Here is a 15,424-nt window from a genome sequence, read left to right on the forward strand (position 1 = left end):
GCATCTACAGAATTAGATTTAGTTAGATTAGAAGCAATAATTTTCATAATAGAGTAAGACAAAAGAAGCATAAAACTTTAGCAAATAACAATGGTGAGATGAAAAGCATGAAATGAGTGAAGCAAAAGAAGCTAAAACGACCATTGCTAACTAGGCTTGCGTCTTATAGTCAACATAGCTCTGATACCAATCTGTCACACCCGATTTTAAGGATAAAATGGGATGCAAAATCTTATGTGCGCCCAGAGATCAGTCACACATATAAGCCGATAAATTATGAATAGTATCATCACAAGTGTTTATTACATCACGAATAAGACAGAGTCTTCACATAAATATAGCGAAAGTATAAAGAAAAGATCTCTCGTGGAAGCTCCATATCACAGTGATGTCAATTGGTTGACCACAAGTCTAGTAATCCTCAGAGAAGTCATTATTACCATGGCCATCTGTTACCCATCTGGGATTTTTATCCAAATAATAAAAATAAACAAGCGTAAGTACATGTCGTACTCAACAAGTGTAACATGGGGTTAATGAGTCTCAAAAGTCTTGACACAGGTTTAACAGCATTCAGCTTTTAGTTGTCACAATTTTAGCTTAAGAGTAGCAACAAGTTGTTTCAATTCCCAAAGCAAAACACATGATCAAAATAAACATGAGTAATGAATAGCATAAACAGATAATTCTAGTGTTCATCTATTTCGTAAATGTTCTAAGGCCGCTCGTGACCATGAGCACGGCTGATATACCAGTTTTATACTCTGCAGAGGTTGTACACTTTCCCTGTGGGTCGTGATACCCATATGCCCAGGTTAATTACTCCTAAAACAATTTCAAGGTGAGCAGACATGGGTCACTATGAAGCCTTTCAAAGGTTCGTCTAACAAGTTAGGGCCATTAGATTCACTCGGCAAACAGGTGTAGAGCCCCCCTTCCCAATGGCACATTGACGCGCAACCTATATACATGGGGACAGAGGTCGCACTATACCCGATTTGTCAAGCCATTCTTACACCAATAAAGGTAACCACTAACAAGCTAGAAAAAGGTCCTCATACTGAGCTAAAGCCAGAGCCATGTAGCCCTCACAGCTGTACTGTAAGTCCTGGATGATCACTTCCAGATAAGTCCTTAGGGAGAGGAATCTGAAGCATTTAAAAAGTAGCTAAACACTTCGGCCCCTTGTTTTCAAGTCGTTAAAAAGTCATATTTTAATGTTTATTGCATATACCATTAGTCAAGTTACAAGATCATGGTTTAATTGAGCACTAGCAAAGCTACCCAATGCATATCCCATAGGTGACAAGGTATAAGTTCAATTCTAGGGAATCCCTATCAAGGTGACACATGCAACATGAATTTAATGTATTAAAGTAATTAGGAAACAAGGATGATCCCATGCTATACTTGCCTTGAGCAAAGTACTCCTGTTGTTCCCGCTCATCAAAGTAATACTCTCTTGGTCTCCCACGAATTACTCACCGTCTATACTCGATATTCGCAGCAACATACAAGCATCCATAAACAATCATGCATAGTAAACAAAAGCGATAGATTAGAACAGTACACCAAACATCATAAAATTAATATAAAAAGTTTGTAAAATGAATCTACGTCTCACTACGATTACACAAATGCGAAGATCATAAAAATCGGAGCTAAAACGAAGAAGTTATGATTTAAACAATATTTCCTTTAGTAAAATAATAGATTAAATCTAACCTCGAATTTTAAAAGTTGAAAACCTACATAAAAGTAGTATTAACATGTATATTATAGAATTATGAACCTAACGCAACTTGAACGGATCAAATCGGAGTTAAAACGGAGATTTTATAGCTAAAACAAGTTGGGTGGCAAAACTGTAAATAGGTGAAAACGTATTTTAGATCTAACTGAAACAAAGTACGCTTTCAAAAGAAGAAAACGAAATCTGAAAAGACGCTATGGACCGCGGGTTAAGACTCAAATAATTATAAGGGGGCTTTTGCAAATCTCGCAGCGAAGGGGTATCCTTCGATATGAGCCGTCGGATTAGATTTGGACGGCCGGGATAGAAGCGGGCGGGCAGGAAACGACGGCGGTCGGTCAGAACATGACGAGCGCGGCGGTGCCATGGCCGGAACAACGAGAAGCTCACCAAAGATGACGGTTAAGAGCCTACGGTGCACGGTTTTCTGAACTGAGAGGTGTAGGAGAGGGGAGAGGGTGGGGAACTCATCGGAACCAAAAGAAGCGAGCGGGGAAGCGACGACAGCGCGACGCTCGACGAGGCGGACTGCAATGGCAGCGGCTAGGGCTAGGCAGCGACGCGGCTTCTCGGCGTGGATGGCTGCGGCGCTGGAGGGCGGAGTAGGGAGGTGGCGCAGGCTCGGGCGGTATTTAAGGGGCAAGGCGGCTTGGGCGACACGGCAGCGTAGCAAAGCCGGACACAAGGCGTGGTAGAGTCCGGCTCGGACTCGATCCGAAGGAAGAAGGAGCGCCTGACGGGTGGGCCAGGGCGGTCAGCGAGAGGGAGGAAAGGAGAACACACGGGCACGGCTAGACCTGGCCTTCGGCTGGGCCGATTGCTATGCTGGGATGCGCGATGGAGCAAGCTGGGCCTCGGGACGGGAACGGGCCGCGAGAGGGAGAAGAGAGGTAGGCCGACTGGGCCGAAAGCAGGGAAAGGAGGAAGCGAAATTCAGTTTTCTTTTTCATTTTTTCCAAAGTAATTTCAAAATACAAATTCAAATTAATTTGAAATCTGACTTCAAACCAGGCAACACAAAATATTATGCAGCAGCATGAATGCACACATATGATTGTAAGCCTATATTTGATTTTAATTTGATAAAATTTATTATTTTTCCTAAATTCAAATGCTCACAAAAATGCATAATTAATCATTTTCATCTATTTCAAAATTATGCAAATTTTAGGGTGTTACACTCTTCTTGATTAGAAAAGCCCATTTGCCAATGAAATAAGAGAAAATGTTTGATGAACAGATTAAACAATAAGATGCAAGGAAGAGGGCACATAGAGAGAGAAGGCAGATCAGATGAATGTACCTCCACCGTTGTTGAACTCTTTGAACACATCATTACTATTCTGTCGTAACTTTCGGTGCATCCAACCGAGGAGCTGATCATACATACATTCATGCATAAAAAAAAGATCATAATTCAGAAACAGAGTTTTGTTGCCAAACAATCAACTAATTGAACCGCAGAACAAAGAATTCAGAGGAAGGGAGGCTTAGAGAGTGATTACAGCTGCATTGGTCCAATATTATTCATAAACGATCATCGCTGAAGAAGTACAAAGTAGAGAGATTTACTGAAAAGAGCAATGATTCAAGAACTTGAAAAGGGAAAATCATTTTCTTTTCCAAATTATCAAGAGGAGACCATTCGCCTGGAATACTAGCAAGCTATGCAGGGTGGTAAATTAAGGAAAGTTGAGAAATGAGCATCAGGATTGAGGAGGAAATTAAAGGTAGCTAGGACTACTGACCTTCATGTTGGAGAGGCTTGTCTAAGCCGAGCGCTGGAGCTATAGACGAGGCAGGCATTAATAGACGATGGGTAGGGAAGGCGCCAGAGGCAGGAACAGAATAGCCGGGACGCACTGCAGCTGCGGCAGGAGTGATCCATCAGTCGGCAGATCACAACATAAAGAGGGCTACAAATGGTCGAGTACAGGACCGATGTAATGTAGTAAGCCGCAGCCTGCGCAACCGGCCCTACTTTGTAGCTTTGCGTATAATTAACCTCGTATATAAAATTCTTTATAATAACCAAATTTGGAGATTATCTCGTAATAAAGCTTTCTATATATCAACAACGATGATTAATTAGTTTGTTTGGTACCTAATGCCACACAGCCTTTATAATGAATGAATGAATCCGTTGGTACGATCGATGGACTCCGATCAATATGAGCAGCAGCATGTCACAGCAACCTCTCTCTGTCCGTGGTCACTTCACTTTCAAATCAGCAGGTGTGTGAAAGTAGTACTCTCAACTTTCCTGCATGCTTTTTCTTCATCGAATTAATCATCCGTCACACATTTAACAGATTAAAGCTATTGGTAACTAGCTATGAGTAGCGCACTTGCAAATTCAGTTTGGTTTAGCCGTACAGAAAGCCTTTTATAATGAATGTGAGATGGCGAGTGAACAACTGAACTGAGAACGAGCATCAAGCAACGATGGTATCGATCAGTCATCCGAGAAAAAAGAGCATAGCTGATGAATTGACGGATCTGTGCATATGGCCAGACATGCCACAACAAAAAACTAGCTGAAAAATTAGCCACCGAGCAATCTTTGCAACCAGCAAGCTAGCAAATCGATGGGTAATATGAAGGTGCCATGCCGGACGGACTGATAGATGTACCGACCAGACACGACACGACGTATGTATTGCCATGTCAAATCAGTGACATGTATACATGTCAATCATGCTATTAACATTTAAGTATTTTATTAGTTGATATTAATTAGTATTGTCAATAATCGGTTCTAATATATGTAATCTCGCGGGTATATCCCTAAGAGCATCTCCAAGAGTACGTAATATTTTCTTACTAAAAACATGAAGTTTTACGACTCCTAAAAAAGTATTGAATGGAATAAAGAAAGCCATCTCCAAGAGTTTCTAATAATGCACTTCTAAAATATAAGACAATTTTACATCAGGAATCATATACTATTTCTAAATTATCCTAACCACTTTTATATATTCTTTCTCTCTTATACATTTACATCAGGAACCCTTTTCTACTCTTTATTCTTTCCACGTCCTTTCACCTTTACATTGACCGATAAACACGGGCAGGAGAGAGAAGATATGCGCGACTCGAAAGCGCATAACTTTACACGAAACAGGATGACTTTTTCCAAGTTCTAAAAGATTAGGAGGATAGATTAGGAGTTGTTAGAGAGGGGTTTTTCTCATCTTGCTAAAAACCAAGGATTAGGAAAGGATTTAGTGAACTCTTGGAGATGCTCTAATGATCACAAAAGGGGTTGTTTTCCCTTTCCATGTCAATGAGGTTCAAGGTACAATGTTTGAATATTTTTTTTCACATTACTTGTACTAGAAAAATTGGAAGTATACTAATATTATTGGAAAATTTTAGTCAATTTGATTCCCAGTCAATTATTAAGTAAGAGCATCCCGAAGAGTTCCCAAAAATTTCTTACAAAACCATGGATTTTTTGAACTCACCAACAATTATTCAGGGGAATAATTACGAAATTGATATCCATCAACCGGATGTTTTGGCTCCCTCTAGCATCCATTTTTTTGACTATCGGATCTACTTCTGTTTTGTTGCGGACCGTCCGATCTGGTTGTTTTGTTTTGGCGTTTGCTTTCCCATCGCTGTGGCTTTTGTGATGATGACATGTGGGGTTGAGTTGTCAGTGCCGCACTGTTTGATTTTTTAGGAGTCGTGCCGATTTACTCGCTGCCGTTTCCCACTTTCCCCATTCCCCTTCTCCTCTCACTTTGTCTCCTTCTTGGCGACTCAGCGTTCTGCGCCGTTGGTGATTGCTTGGGTTTGGCGAGGTACGCTCCTTGTGCTCCAGTAGATCAAGTTCTTTCTCGGCGAGTCGGCATTCTCCGTTGTTTGCTGTTGCTCCATGTTAGGGTTTGTTTCTGGTTGTTTCTTCTTCTCCCCATTCTAATTTATTCTCGTCTTCGTGCATGCGAATCTGTGTTCCCTGAGGGCGGTGACTGGTGCGGCGTCTGGCGTTTGCTAAGTTTTGGTAAGTTATGTTTGGTTTCTGCTCCATTGGATGTTGTTTGATAGGGTTTGTTTTCGTTCTTCGATGTTGTTGTGATGTTTTCATTTCTTCTCGTCTTCCTGCACCGGTGGCTGGATTTGGGGTGATCATGCTCGATTCCTAGGGTTTGCTAAGGTATGTTCGTTCTGCTGCAGTTGATTATGTTTGTTAGGGTTTGTTGTTGTCATTTTCGGTTTTCGGCGTTCTCATTTCTTCTCCTATTCCTCCATTCGATTTGGTGTTTTCGGTGGTGGCGACTGGCTTGGCTATTGGCGACTCGTAGGGACTGTTCAGGTATGTTTTGTTCTTGAGTTAGTCATGTTTTTGATCTAGCTCTGCTGCCTAGTGTGTGCTGCTACGTATTTTTGCTTAATGATGTATGGTGTGAGTAGATATGTTTGGTAGGGTTATTTCTAAGTTGATTGATGATGGCCATTTATGTTTTGTTATGATGGGTAGATTATTGATGTTAGATTGATTTTTTGATGTAGATGTTTGCCAGAGGAATTTTTTTGTTGTAATTTTAGGTTTAGTTTAGTAGATCTTATTTCCAGTTTTAGTTATGTTCAAGTTCAATAGAATAAAATTTGTCTTTCATGTTGAGTAGAATAGTTTTTGTCCAAGTTCAATAGAGGTTGATGGATAGCAATTTCGTTTAGGTAAGTTCATGTTCAGGTTAATTTGAGTACAACTTCTTTTTAGTTGATTTCTCTTTGTTCGCTATTGTTTTGGTTGACCGTGGATGCCTCCTCTTTTGTCATATTGTTCTGCTTATTTGGGTATGCCCAAGATTAGAGCATGTAGATTTCCTCTGTCTCCCCATTCTTGTTTTGTTATTTTCTAGTCGTTCATCGCCGGATATGTTGATTTTCTCTGTCGCCTGTTCTTGGGAAGTTGCATTATCATTTGTGGGCTACTTTGATTATTGACCATGGTTTTGTTTGTAGTCTGAGTATTTTGCTGTTGTGAAAATGATGTTAATAGGTTATGGTTATGAAATGAATTGTATGGTATTTTTGTTAGACATGGCCATGTTGTGGAAAATGGGAACAGTAAGTTGTGACAAGTGCTAGCTTTAGAAAAAATACATTAGCATGTTTCTGTGAGTTGTCATCATGACTGGCTGTTATCTCCTTTTAGAAGATGCATCATCAAAGGCTTTTTAGTTGATGGTGTGTTGTGTTTCATGCAGTGATTTGAAGATGAAAGATCAATCTATTTTTAAGACTAGGTTACCTATTTTGTAGCTTATATTTTACTTCCCTAGACTGTAGTTGTATGCTTATTTATGGGCTGAAAATGGTTGTTTTCTTATTTTTGGGAATGGTCTTAGGAATGTTGCAGTGTCTTGCAACAGTTGTTTTGGAGAAGATTGGGGTGATGTTACCCTTGTATAGTAGTGTGTCGTATAGTTGGTACTTAGATTTGTATGTATACTAGGCAAGGCAATACAACAAATGAGTTTAGGGTTCCACCCTTTCATAGTTTCAGCCATGTGTAGGTTCACTTATATGCTAATATTACAATTTTTACATTGTAGGACTCAATGTAATTTTTTCCAAATCAAAGTGTAATTTTAGTATTTTGTTGCTGTAAGTATTTGAGTTTGAGTTTTATGAATTGTGCTTAGGTGTTCAACCTTATCCAATGGAAGATAGCTGACTTGTGTTCTTTTGCATATTCTCTATTGGTTATTCATTAATTTTCCTTTTTGATTTTTTTTTCTTTTTTATGTGCTATCTGAATTCTGCTCCTTTCCCCTATTCTGTGTTTAGCATAGCAGTTCTGATTCTTTCACAAAGTCTTAGTCCATTTCAGAGTTTTAGGATTTAAATGAGTGACGATTTAGTAGGATGTTGCTGTTGTGAGATTCAAGTTTGTTTTTTTTTCATATTTGTTTCTTCATGATTTCCTATGTAAAATTCTGATGATTTTTGCTTGAACTTTTAGTTGGTTTCTCTTTGAATTTGTTATTCAAGCTTTGAATTGAATGTAGCAATTCTGGTTTCTAAGTTCATTGTGTCTCAAATGCTTGCAATTATATTCTCATTTTTTCTTTAGGTTGTTAATTTCTGTTAGTGAATATTATATCCATTTAGTATATAATGTGTTTCAGTCTAATTGCTTGGTGCATCAGTTTTTGTTCTATTAGTTTTTTAATTTGTTTTTTATTTATTTAATTTTTTGTTAGATGGTTTAGAAAAGGCCTGGTGGTGTTGTTGATTTATCTAGTTCTGATGATTCTGAAAACGATGATTTGGATGATGTCCAATGTTCTCAACTTCCTTATATGGATTATGATTCATATCAATCTGCTTTAGAAACTCAGGTTATTTCAGATGTGAGTGCTCTATTTGTAACTCAGTTTTTTTGTATTTTTTTGTTGTAGTTATTTTTTGTTGGTGATTGTAGGGTGATTCTTCCAGTGACAATTCAAGTTTTGATCGACATTTGTATGAGAAGTGTTTGAAAGATGTATGGATTTGTTCTTTTTCCCTTCTTGTCTTTTTCTCTGTAGGTTTCTTTTTTTACTACTTTCTTTTACTAAAATAGTTTGTTGTTTGTTCAGTATGAGAAAATAAGGAATATGAAGAGAAGGCTGAAAATGGCATTGAGGCATAAGGTTAGTAATCCTCCTTGTTATTTTCAGATGTTGTTCATGTGTTGTTAGTGTTTCAGAGCTTTTTGTGGATTGTTTGTTTTCTAATTTTTTGAATATAATTGTAGTCTAAGAAGATGAAATTTGTAAAGAAGTCTAAGGAGGGATTCACAAGATTTTCTGCTATAGCTTTTATGAATGTGATTTCCTCTTTTGTCCCCTGAGAAGAAGGCTGTCATTGCTAGCTATGGGTTTGGTTCTCTATTGTTGTTTGATAAATGCTTTGTGCCGAATAGTTTTGTTAAGTGGGTTGTGCATTTAGTTGATCCCAAGTCTGGTGATATTGTTCATGATGGAAAGGTAATCTCACTAATTGAGGAGTCAGTTCATCTTGTTCTAGATCTTCCTGTTGGTACAAGACCCTTCCCTTCAGATCCAAGTGCTGGCAAGGATTTGTATTATCGAAGTTTCAAAAGTCTAAGATTCTGCTAGTTTCTATTTTTCTGATAAATTGATCAAGAAGGAAGATTTGTTAGATGAGGAAATGTTTATTTGTTTCATGATAGTTGCTTTGAGCAGTTTCTTGTGCCCCATTACGAATACTGTTCCGAACCCAAAGTACTTTGGCATATTTGAAGATGTTGAGCACATTAATGATTTCAAGTGGTGTACTTATGTGCTACATTGGTTACTTGATCATGTCAAGGCGTTCAATTGAGGTAAAGATGATAAAGCGAAACGTTGTTTAGGTCTTGGTGGTTGTCTGTATTATCTTGTGGTAAGTTTCTTTTTTAATTGTAGATATGATTCCTATAATATTTTGTTATGAGTATTTATTTTGTCTATTTCTACTATAGGAATGATGTAGTATTTGGGTTCATGAGTTGCTTGTGCATTTATTTCTATGTTGTTTGTGAGTTTTGTTTTGTGGTTTGTTTTCTTCAAGATATTGTTGTTTTCTCTCTTCAGTTTTAAGTCTAGTCTGTATTACATTTTGATATGGTTAATTTAGGAACTGGTGTTTCCTGTGAGCCATTTGTATTGAAACTACTGTTGTGGTCTTAACAAGTGAATGGTGAAGTGTTTTGGTTTGTTAGTTTTGCCCATGTTTTTAGTATGTTACTGCAACTGTTTTCTGGAGTACATTGGGTTGATGTTATTGTTGTATTAGTGTGCCTTATAGTTGGTAGTTAACAAGGCAACAGAGCAAATGAGTTTTGTGGTGGCATCTTTTAAGAGTTTTAGCCTTGTGTAGGTTAACTTATATGTTAGCATTACTATTTTTACATCTTAGTACTTGATGTAATTTTTTCCTATTATGGATTTGCTTTATGTAGTAGGTCCTAGTTTTAATGTATCTTATTTTTTACTGGTTCTTTTAAGGCTGTTTACCTAGATCATATTGATTTTCGGCAAAGGCAACATGTAGGCTCTATTCCTTGAATATCTGTGTGGAAGGGTGATTTGATTCAGTTTTATGCTAATCTTGACATCAAATCTCGTGGTGTTTATGGTTACAGACCTTTGCTTGACTTTGAGAAAACATGCTATTACAAGATTAGATCTATTATTTGCATTCTTTTTGTTGTGATTAATTCTAAGTCATGCATTGTTTGGTTATTTATTTATTTATTTTATTTATTTTGGACATTGTGGTCATCTTAAGACTGTGGTTTCTGTTGATGACCTTGATTCTGTTATTTGTGATAAAATGGAATCTGTTTCTGGTTGTAAGCTCCCTTTAGCTTTGAAGTTGAAGATATCTCAATTGGTTGACAAGCATTCCTTTAACTGTGGTTCGTCCTTCAATTTGGATATCATTTCTCTTGGGAATGTGTCCAAAGACTTTCAAGATATGTTCGCAAAGCTAATGCGGCATGTGTGTACTATTGATTTGAGATCGAATGAGTTAATTGTGGATGTTATGGAAACTATTGCTCAGACCGATCCATCTGTTGAAGATGATGATCCTTTATCTGTTGCTGCTGCAAGTCCAGATGAAGGTAAAAGTGATCCTGTTATTGTCCCTGTTATGAAAGGTGATTGCTGTTGCTCTTGCTTTTTACTTTGTTTATATAATTTTTCTTTTTTGGTTCTTTTTCAATTTTGAATCTTAATTCTATGCATATTCTGTTCCTAAAGTCTTTTAGAGTATACGTGTTGGTAATAATCAGTCTATTGATGTTGATTTGGAGGAGAAGTTGAAAAAGAGTAAGTGATCTATTTTGTAATAATGGTAGTTTCTATTTTTCAAGTTTTTTGTATTTGATGATTTCACTTTATATAGTATCCTTGATTCTTATTTTTATAGTTGGACTGTTAAGCCTAGTGTTTTGTATCTTGTTTTTAGTGTTTCCTGTCATTAATTTTTAGGCTTGTAATCCTTGTATTATGATTATGCTTAGCATTCACTTTAGTTGTTATAATATGTTGTAGTAGGTAGACCACTTTGCTATATAAGTAGTGGTAAGGACCTTCCTGTTTATTATTTTATACCTTTTGTTCGCTATTATATTTTTTCATTGTTTGTTATCAGCATTTTTCTGCAATTGTTTGTTTTCTTATTTCAATGTTGATCTCTTCTTTAGGAAGTTCCGCTGTTTTAAGCCAGAGATTGAAACCTATGTCTTCCCCTAATATGGATGCTAAAGTCAGGCTTGCTCATGCTTCTGTTCGTAACCCTTTGGCTGATAGAACTAATGTTGCTTGTCATTCTGGTGGTTGTCATATTTCTTCTAATTTGGATAGGGATGTCATTCTTATTGATAAAGAGAATGTTGTTATCCCTGAATCTATTTCCCCATTTCCTTTTCGGCATCGATCTAGAATATTTCCATCTAAGGTATAGTGTGCTAAAAATTCTCTCTTTGTTTTCCTTTTTTTTCTTTTTGTTGTAAGCTTATTTTTATTCATTTTAATTTGTAGCTGTCTCAAGATTCTCAGAATGGCTCTATTAGTAGTAGAGATGAGGTTAGGTCCAAATTTTTTATCGTTTGTTGTTTTTGTTTTTAAATTTTTGTATTCTATTATTGTTGTTGTCTTGTTTATATTTCATCTTCTTTTTTAGGATCGTGTAATTCTGCAAACTCTTCCATTTTCTGATGAAGAAACTCCCTATATTATACCTAAACTTTCTATGAAGCCTCCAATGTTGCCTCTCAGTCATAGTTCTGTGAAGAATTCTCAAAAATCTACAGCCAAAGGAAATGTTAGTTTTCCTTCTTTCTTTTTGATTTTGTCATTTATATATATGTATATAAAATTTATATTTATAATTGGTTGTCTTTCTCCTTTTTTTAGGATACTTCTCCTATTGTTTGTACCGGTTCAGGGTCCTTTTCTGATAGTCAGAGTTGAAAGTAAAAAATCTGATGTTATCTATAATTCCAAGTTGGAAAAAGCGTGGATGAGCTCAGAGACTCCTAATTTGTGTCTGAACAAAACTCATGGTTTTCCATTAGATTTTTCTATTGATCCTGCAGGTGTGGCTGGTCATTCTGATTTTCAAATCAAGGGATTCATCAACTGGTGGGAAAGTTCCTGTTCATGGTCCTAGAAGGATGGTTTGTCCAAGTCGATATCGATATTATAGTGATGATTTTGATAATCTTCAAGACAAATTTAAAGTTTCAAAATCTATAATTGCAAACTATAAGGCTATCCGTGCTTTGTCAAAGTCTAGTCCCAGCAAGTAATTGCTTGTCCTTTTTTGTTATTGATTGTGCTCCTGTGTATTTCTTTGTTTTTATGTAACTAATACTTTTTTATCTATTTTGTTCTTTTTAGTGAGGATGCTTTGTATTTTGGAGGTGTTCGTTGTACATACTAGTCTCTTGGAGAATCTATGAAGCCAGGTGGTAAAGTAAATAATTTTGTGGTGGCTGCATTTTCCTATCATCTCTTTTGCCGGCCTGATGGACATCCAGATGTTTTGAAGTGGCATTACTTCTTTTCTAACATTTCAGTAAGTGTTTGATGTTATGTGTTAGATAATGTGATCATTTTTTAATCCTAATGTTTTTGAGTTTGAAGGATAATCTTCTCAAAGATCATGCTAAAGTTGATGGTGATGTGATGATGAGAACTTTTCAGCGTTATGCAAAAGCCATGCCACTTCATCGTTTTGACTTGGTAGGTTTTAAAGTAATGTTTTCTAAGGTTGATGAACCATTTTTTCTTTTGCTTTCTTATTTGAATATTTATTTTATTTTTTTGCTTGTGCAGTTGTATTTTCCAACTTTCTTTGAAGATCATTGGTTTGTCTTTGTTGTTGATGTTAAGGATAGGAAATTTGTGTTCTTAGATTCATTCTATTATGAACTTCATGCTTACCAGCAATATGTTAGGGAAAAGATGGTATGTTTTGTTTCATCAGCTTTAATTTTTTGTGTTAGTGATTAATTATTTGATGATCTTTTTATATTTTTTGATCCAGATTCTAGAATTCCAATTGTAGTGGAACAGGTTTGTCAAGACTAATATGAAGTTCAGTGAATATGGTGTTATATATCCAAGTGTGCCCAAGCAGTCTCTAGATAATAAGTATGTGTATGTGCTTTTTAGTATTTTTGATTCGTGTTAATTATTTTTTATTTCTCTTTAGTCTTATATATTTTTCTTTTTTGTTATGGTTACCTTTGTTAATTTTTTTTATCATATTAATCTTTTTTAAATTAATGTAGTATTGATTCAGGAGTTTATGCTATGATGTTTCTTGAGCATTGGTCGTCACCAAGATCTTCTTTGTTTTCTTTGTTCAGCAGCAAAGATATTACAAATATCAGGATCAAGTTATGCAATGAGATGTTGTTCAACCCTAGGAACACTGGTTACAAGAATCTAGTCATTACTTTGTTTCAAAAAAAAGAATCCAGTCATTACCTATTATCACAATCAGGTATTATCGGTGCTTGCTTCCTTTTTTGACTTGTTTTTTTAGTTGACTGTATTTTTTTCAGGAAGGTGGCTCTCGGTAGCTATTTTTTCTTGCTTTCTTTTTTACTTTAGTTTTCATTATCTACAGTATTTTCGCTGGTTTGTAAAGGTATTAATGCTGTATCAAAAACTTTTGGTCTCCCTATCTTGTAATAGGGTAGTACTTAAGGAAGTGCCTTACAATCTGTTTGTGCTCTGTTGCACATCATACAAGCAAACCTTGTACTACAGTTCTTAAGTCTAATATAGTATTACATATGCTGATGTTTTCTGAAAAATGTCTTGCTGACTTGTTCTTGTCTTCCATCCTCTTATTCTACTTCTTCCTTGGAGCTGTTGAGTTGTTCTCCTCTGCATTAGTGTTTGTTGGATGCTTTCTTCATTCTCTTTATCTTAGGCTTGCTTGGTGATTCTATCAGGAAAAAATGTGTGGACAATGGTGTTGTTTTTCTAATTGTATCACTATACTTGATAACTGATATTAGTTAGTAACTAATTTCACTTGCTTTTTTTGTGAGATATTCACCTGAATTTTCATTTTTTGTTGATTTCTTCTTCTTCTTGGTCTCTTTCTGCTTCATTTTCTCCTTTACTTCTTCTATTGCAGTCTTCATTCTCTTTGGTTTTGGTGGCTTGCCTTTCTTTGGTGTTGTATCTAGATCTGGAATAATATTTTCTAAATTGTTGACCTCAGTATATGTTGTTCCACCTATTTGTACTTCTGTATGTGAGTTTGGTTCATTCTGACCATCCTAAATGCCTTGAGGTGCTAGTAACTTTTCCAGGTGCAAGTCAATCCTTTCCATTTATGCTATAAGGTAATCTATTGCTTCTTCCTGTTTAGATGCTTTTGGATTCAGTATAGTGGACTTCCTTGATAGTATATTGAATATGAGCAGAGAACTTGTAGTTGTTGTTTTGTCTTCTAATCTTTGTTGGATCAATCTCATATCTTTTTTCCTCTACCTATCTATTATGTACTTATCTGGTATGGTGCTACTTTCTTTTTCTATTATCACTTTCAAGATATGGGAGCAGAGTATGTCATCTTTGATGAATTTGGCACAGATGCAACTGAATTCTTCTTTCCTTTTTGTCATGTCAGTTAGCACTATGTATTTCCTTATCCTTTGTACCTTATATACCTGGTTGCTTCTTTGCCATACTTCGAAAGCCTTGTCTTGTTGAATCTCCTTATAAATGAGTGTTGAAGTAGCTTTCAGTTGAACCTGAAATTTCTTATATATGTTTTTGTTATATAACTCACATGCTTGCTTCTCAAATTTGTATCCAAAGATTAGTTTCTTTGGTCTTTTTTGGTTGCTGTAGTGGTCCTCTAGGTTCTCTGCTCTGTCTATTGTCTCAATTATGTGTTCATACTTCTTCAAAAAGTTGATAATACTATAGGTTGGACCCACATTTTCTTTGAATCTTGCATTTGTAGCCTCACTTCTTGATCTAGTTTGGATGAAAGGGAAAAAATCATTGTTGTAGTAGACTGGGATAAATCATTTCCTTGTTTCCCACATTTTTGTAAAGTACTTGTTGTTCTTTAGGTTTCTTTCCTTGATCATATTCTCCCACAAGTACTCAAATTCCTCTTCTGTGACATAGTTGTTCACTATGTCTTCAAATTCCTCATATAGTCCATCTTTAGCTGCAAATACTTTGACGTTCTTTGAGTAGCATTTGGTCTTGATGTGGAAAAGACAATTTTTGTGCCTTGTATTTGTCATTACCTCTTTAATTGTTGTTTTGATAGCTTTGTCCTGGTCAGTTATTATAGTTTGAGGGTGCTTGCCTCCCATTGACTCTAGGAATGTTTCAAAAACCCATTTGAATGTTGTTGTTGTCTCATCATGTAGGAAAGCACATCCAAAAGATGCATGTCTGCGCATGGCCAGTGATTCTGTCACACCCCAAAATTTTTGATTTTGGGTTGTGCATAGAAAACACTAATTAAAATAAATGTTTTAATATTTGGATAAAATTTACCAAGTTTAGTTTCAGCTAGCGCAAATTTAGTTATAGAAAAAAATGTTAATTTTCAATGTTTTCTAATTTTGAAGGGCGTTTGGATGATGTGATGTTTGCTTGTTGCTTCTTTGTG

General features: G+C 36.2%; 1 long non-coding RNA gene and 3 pseudogenes across 1 annotated transcript; 2 read left to right on the forward strand and 2 right to left on the reverse strand.

Moving 5' to 3' along the window:
• Positions 1 to 271: 271 nt before the first annotated feature.
• Positions 272 to 3,279, reverse strand: LOC136483207 (uncharacterized). The gene is made up of 4 exons (XR_010765350.1): positions 3,259 to 3,279; positions 3,057 to 3,129; positions 1,415 to 1,488; positions 272 to 460 (listed from the first exon to the last, which is right to left on the reverse strand). It is a non-coding gene; the product is annotated as an uncharacterized lncRNA (long non-coding RNA).
• A 2,111-nt stretch (positions 3,280 to 5,390) lies between these two features.
• LOC136480013 (uncharacterized) lies at positions 5,391 to 11,016 on the forward strand (annotated as a pseudogene).
• A 1-nt stretch (position 11,017) lies between these two features.
• Positions 11,018 to 13,803, forward strand: LOC136480014 (uncharacterized; annotated as a pseudogene).
• On the reverse strand, positions 13,800 to 15,050 carry LOC136480015 (protein FAR1-RELATED SEQUENCE 5-like; annotated as a pseudogene).
• Between the last annotated feature and the right edge of the window lie 374 nt (positions 15,051 to 15,424).

This window comes from Miscanthus floridulus, chromosome 9 (assembly GCF_019320115.1).
Source record: "Miscanthus floridulus cultivar M001 chromosome 9, ASM1932011v1, whole genome shotgun sequence".
Classification (NCBI taxonomy): domain Eukaryota; kingdom Viridiplantae; phylum Streptophyta; class Magnoliopsida; order Poales; family Poaceae; genus Miscanthus; species Miscanthus floridulus.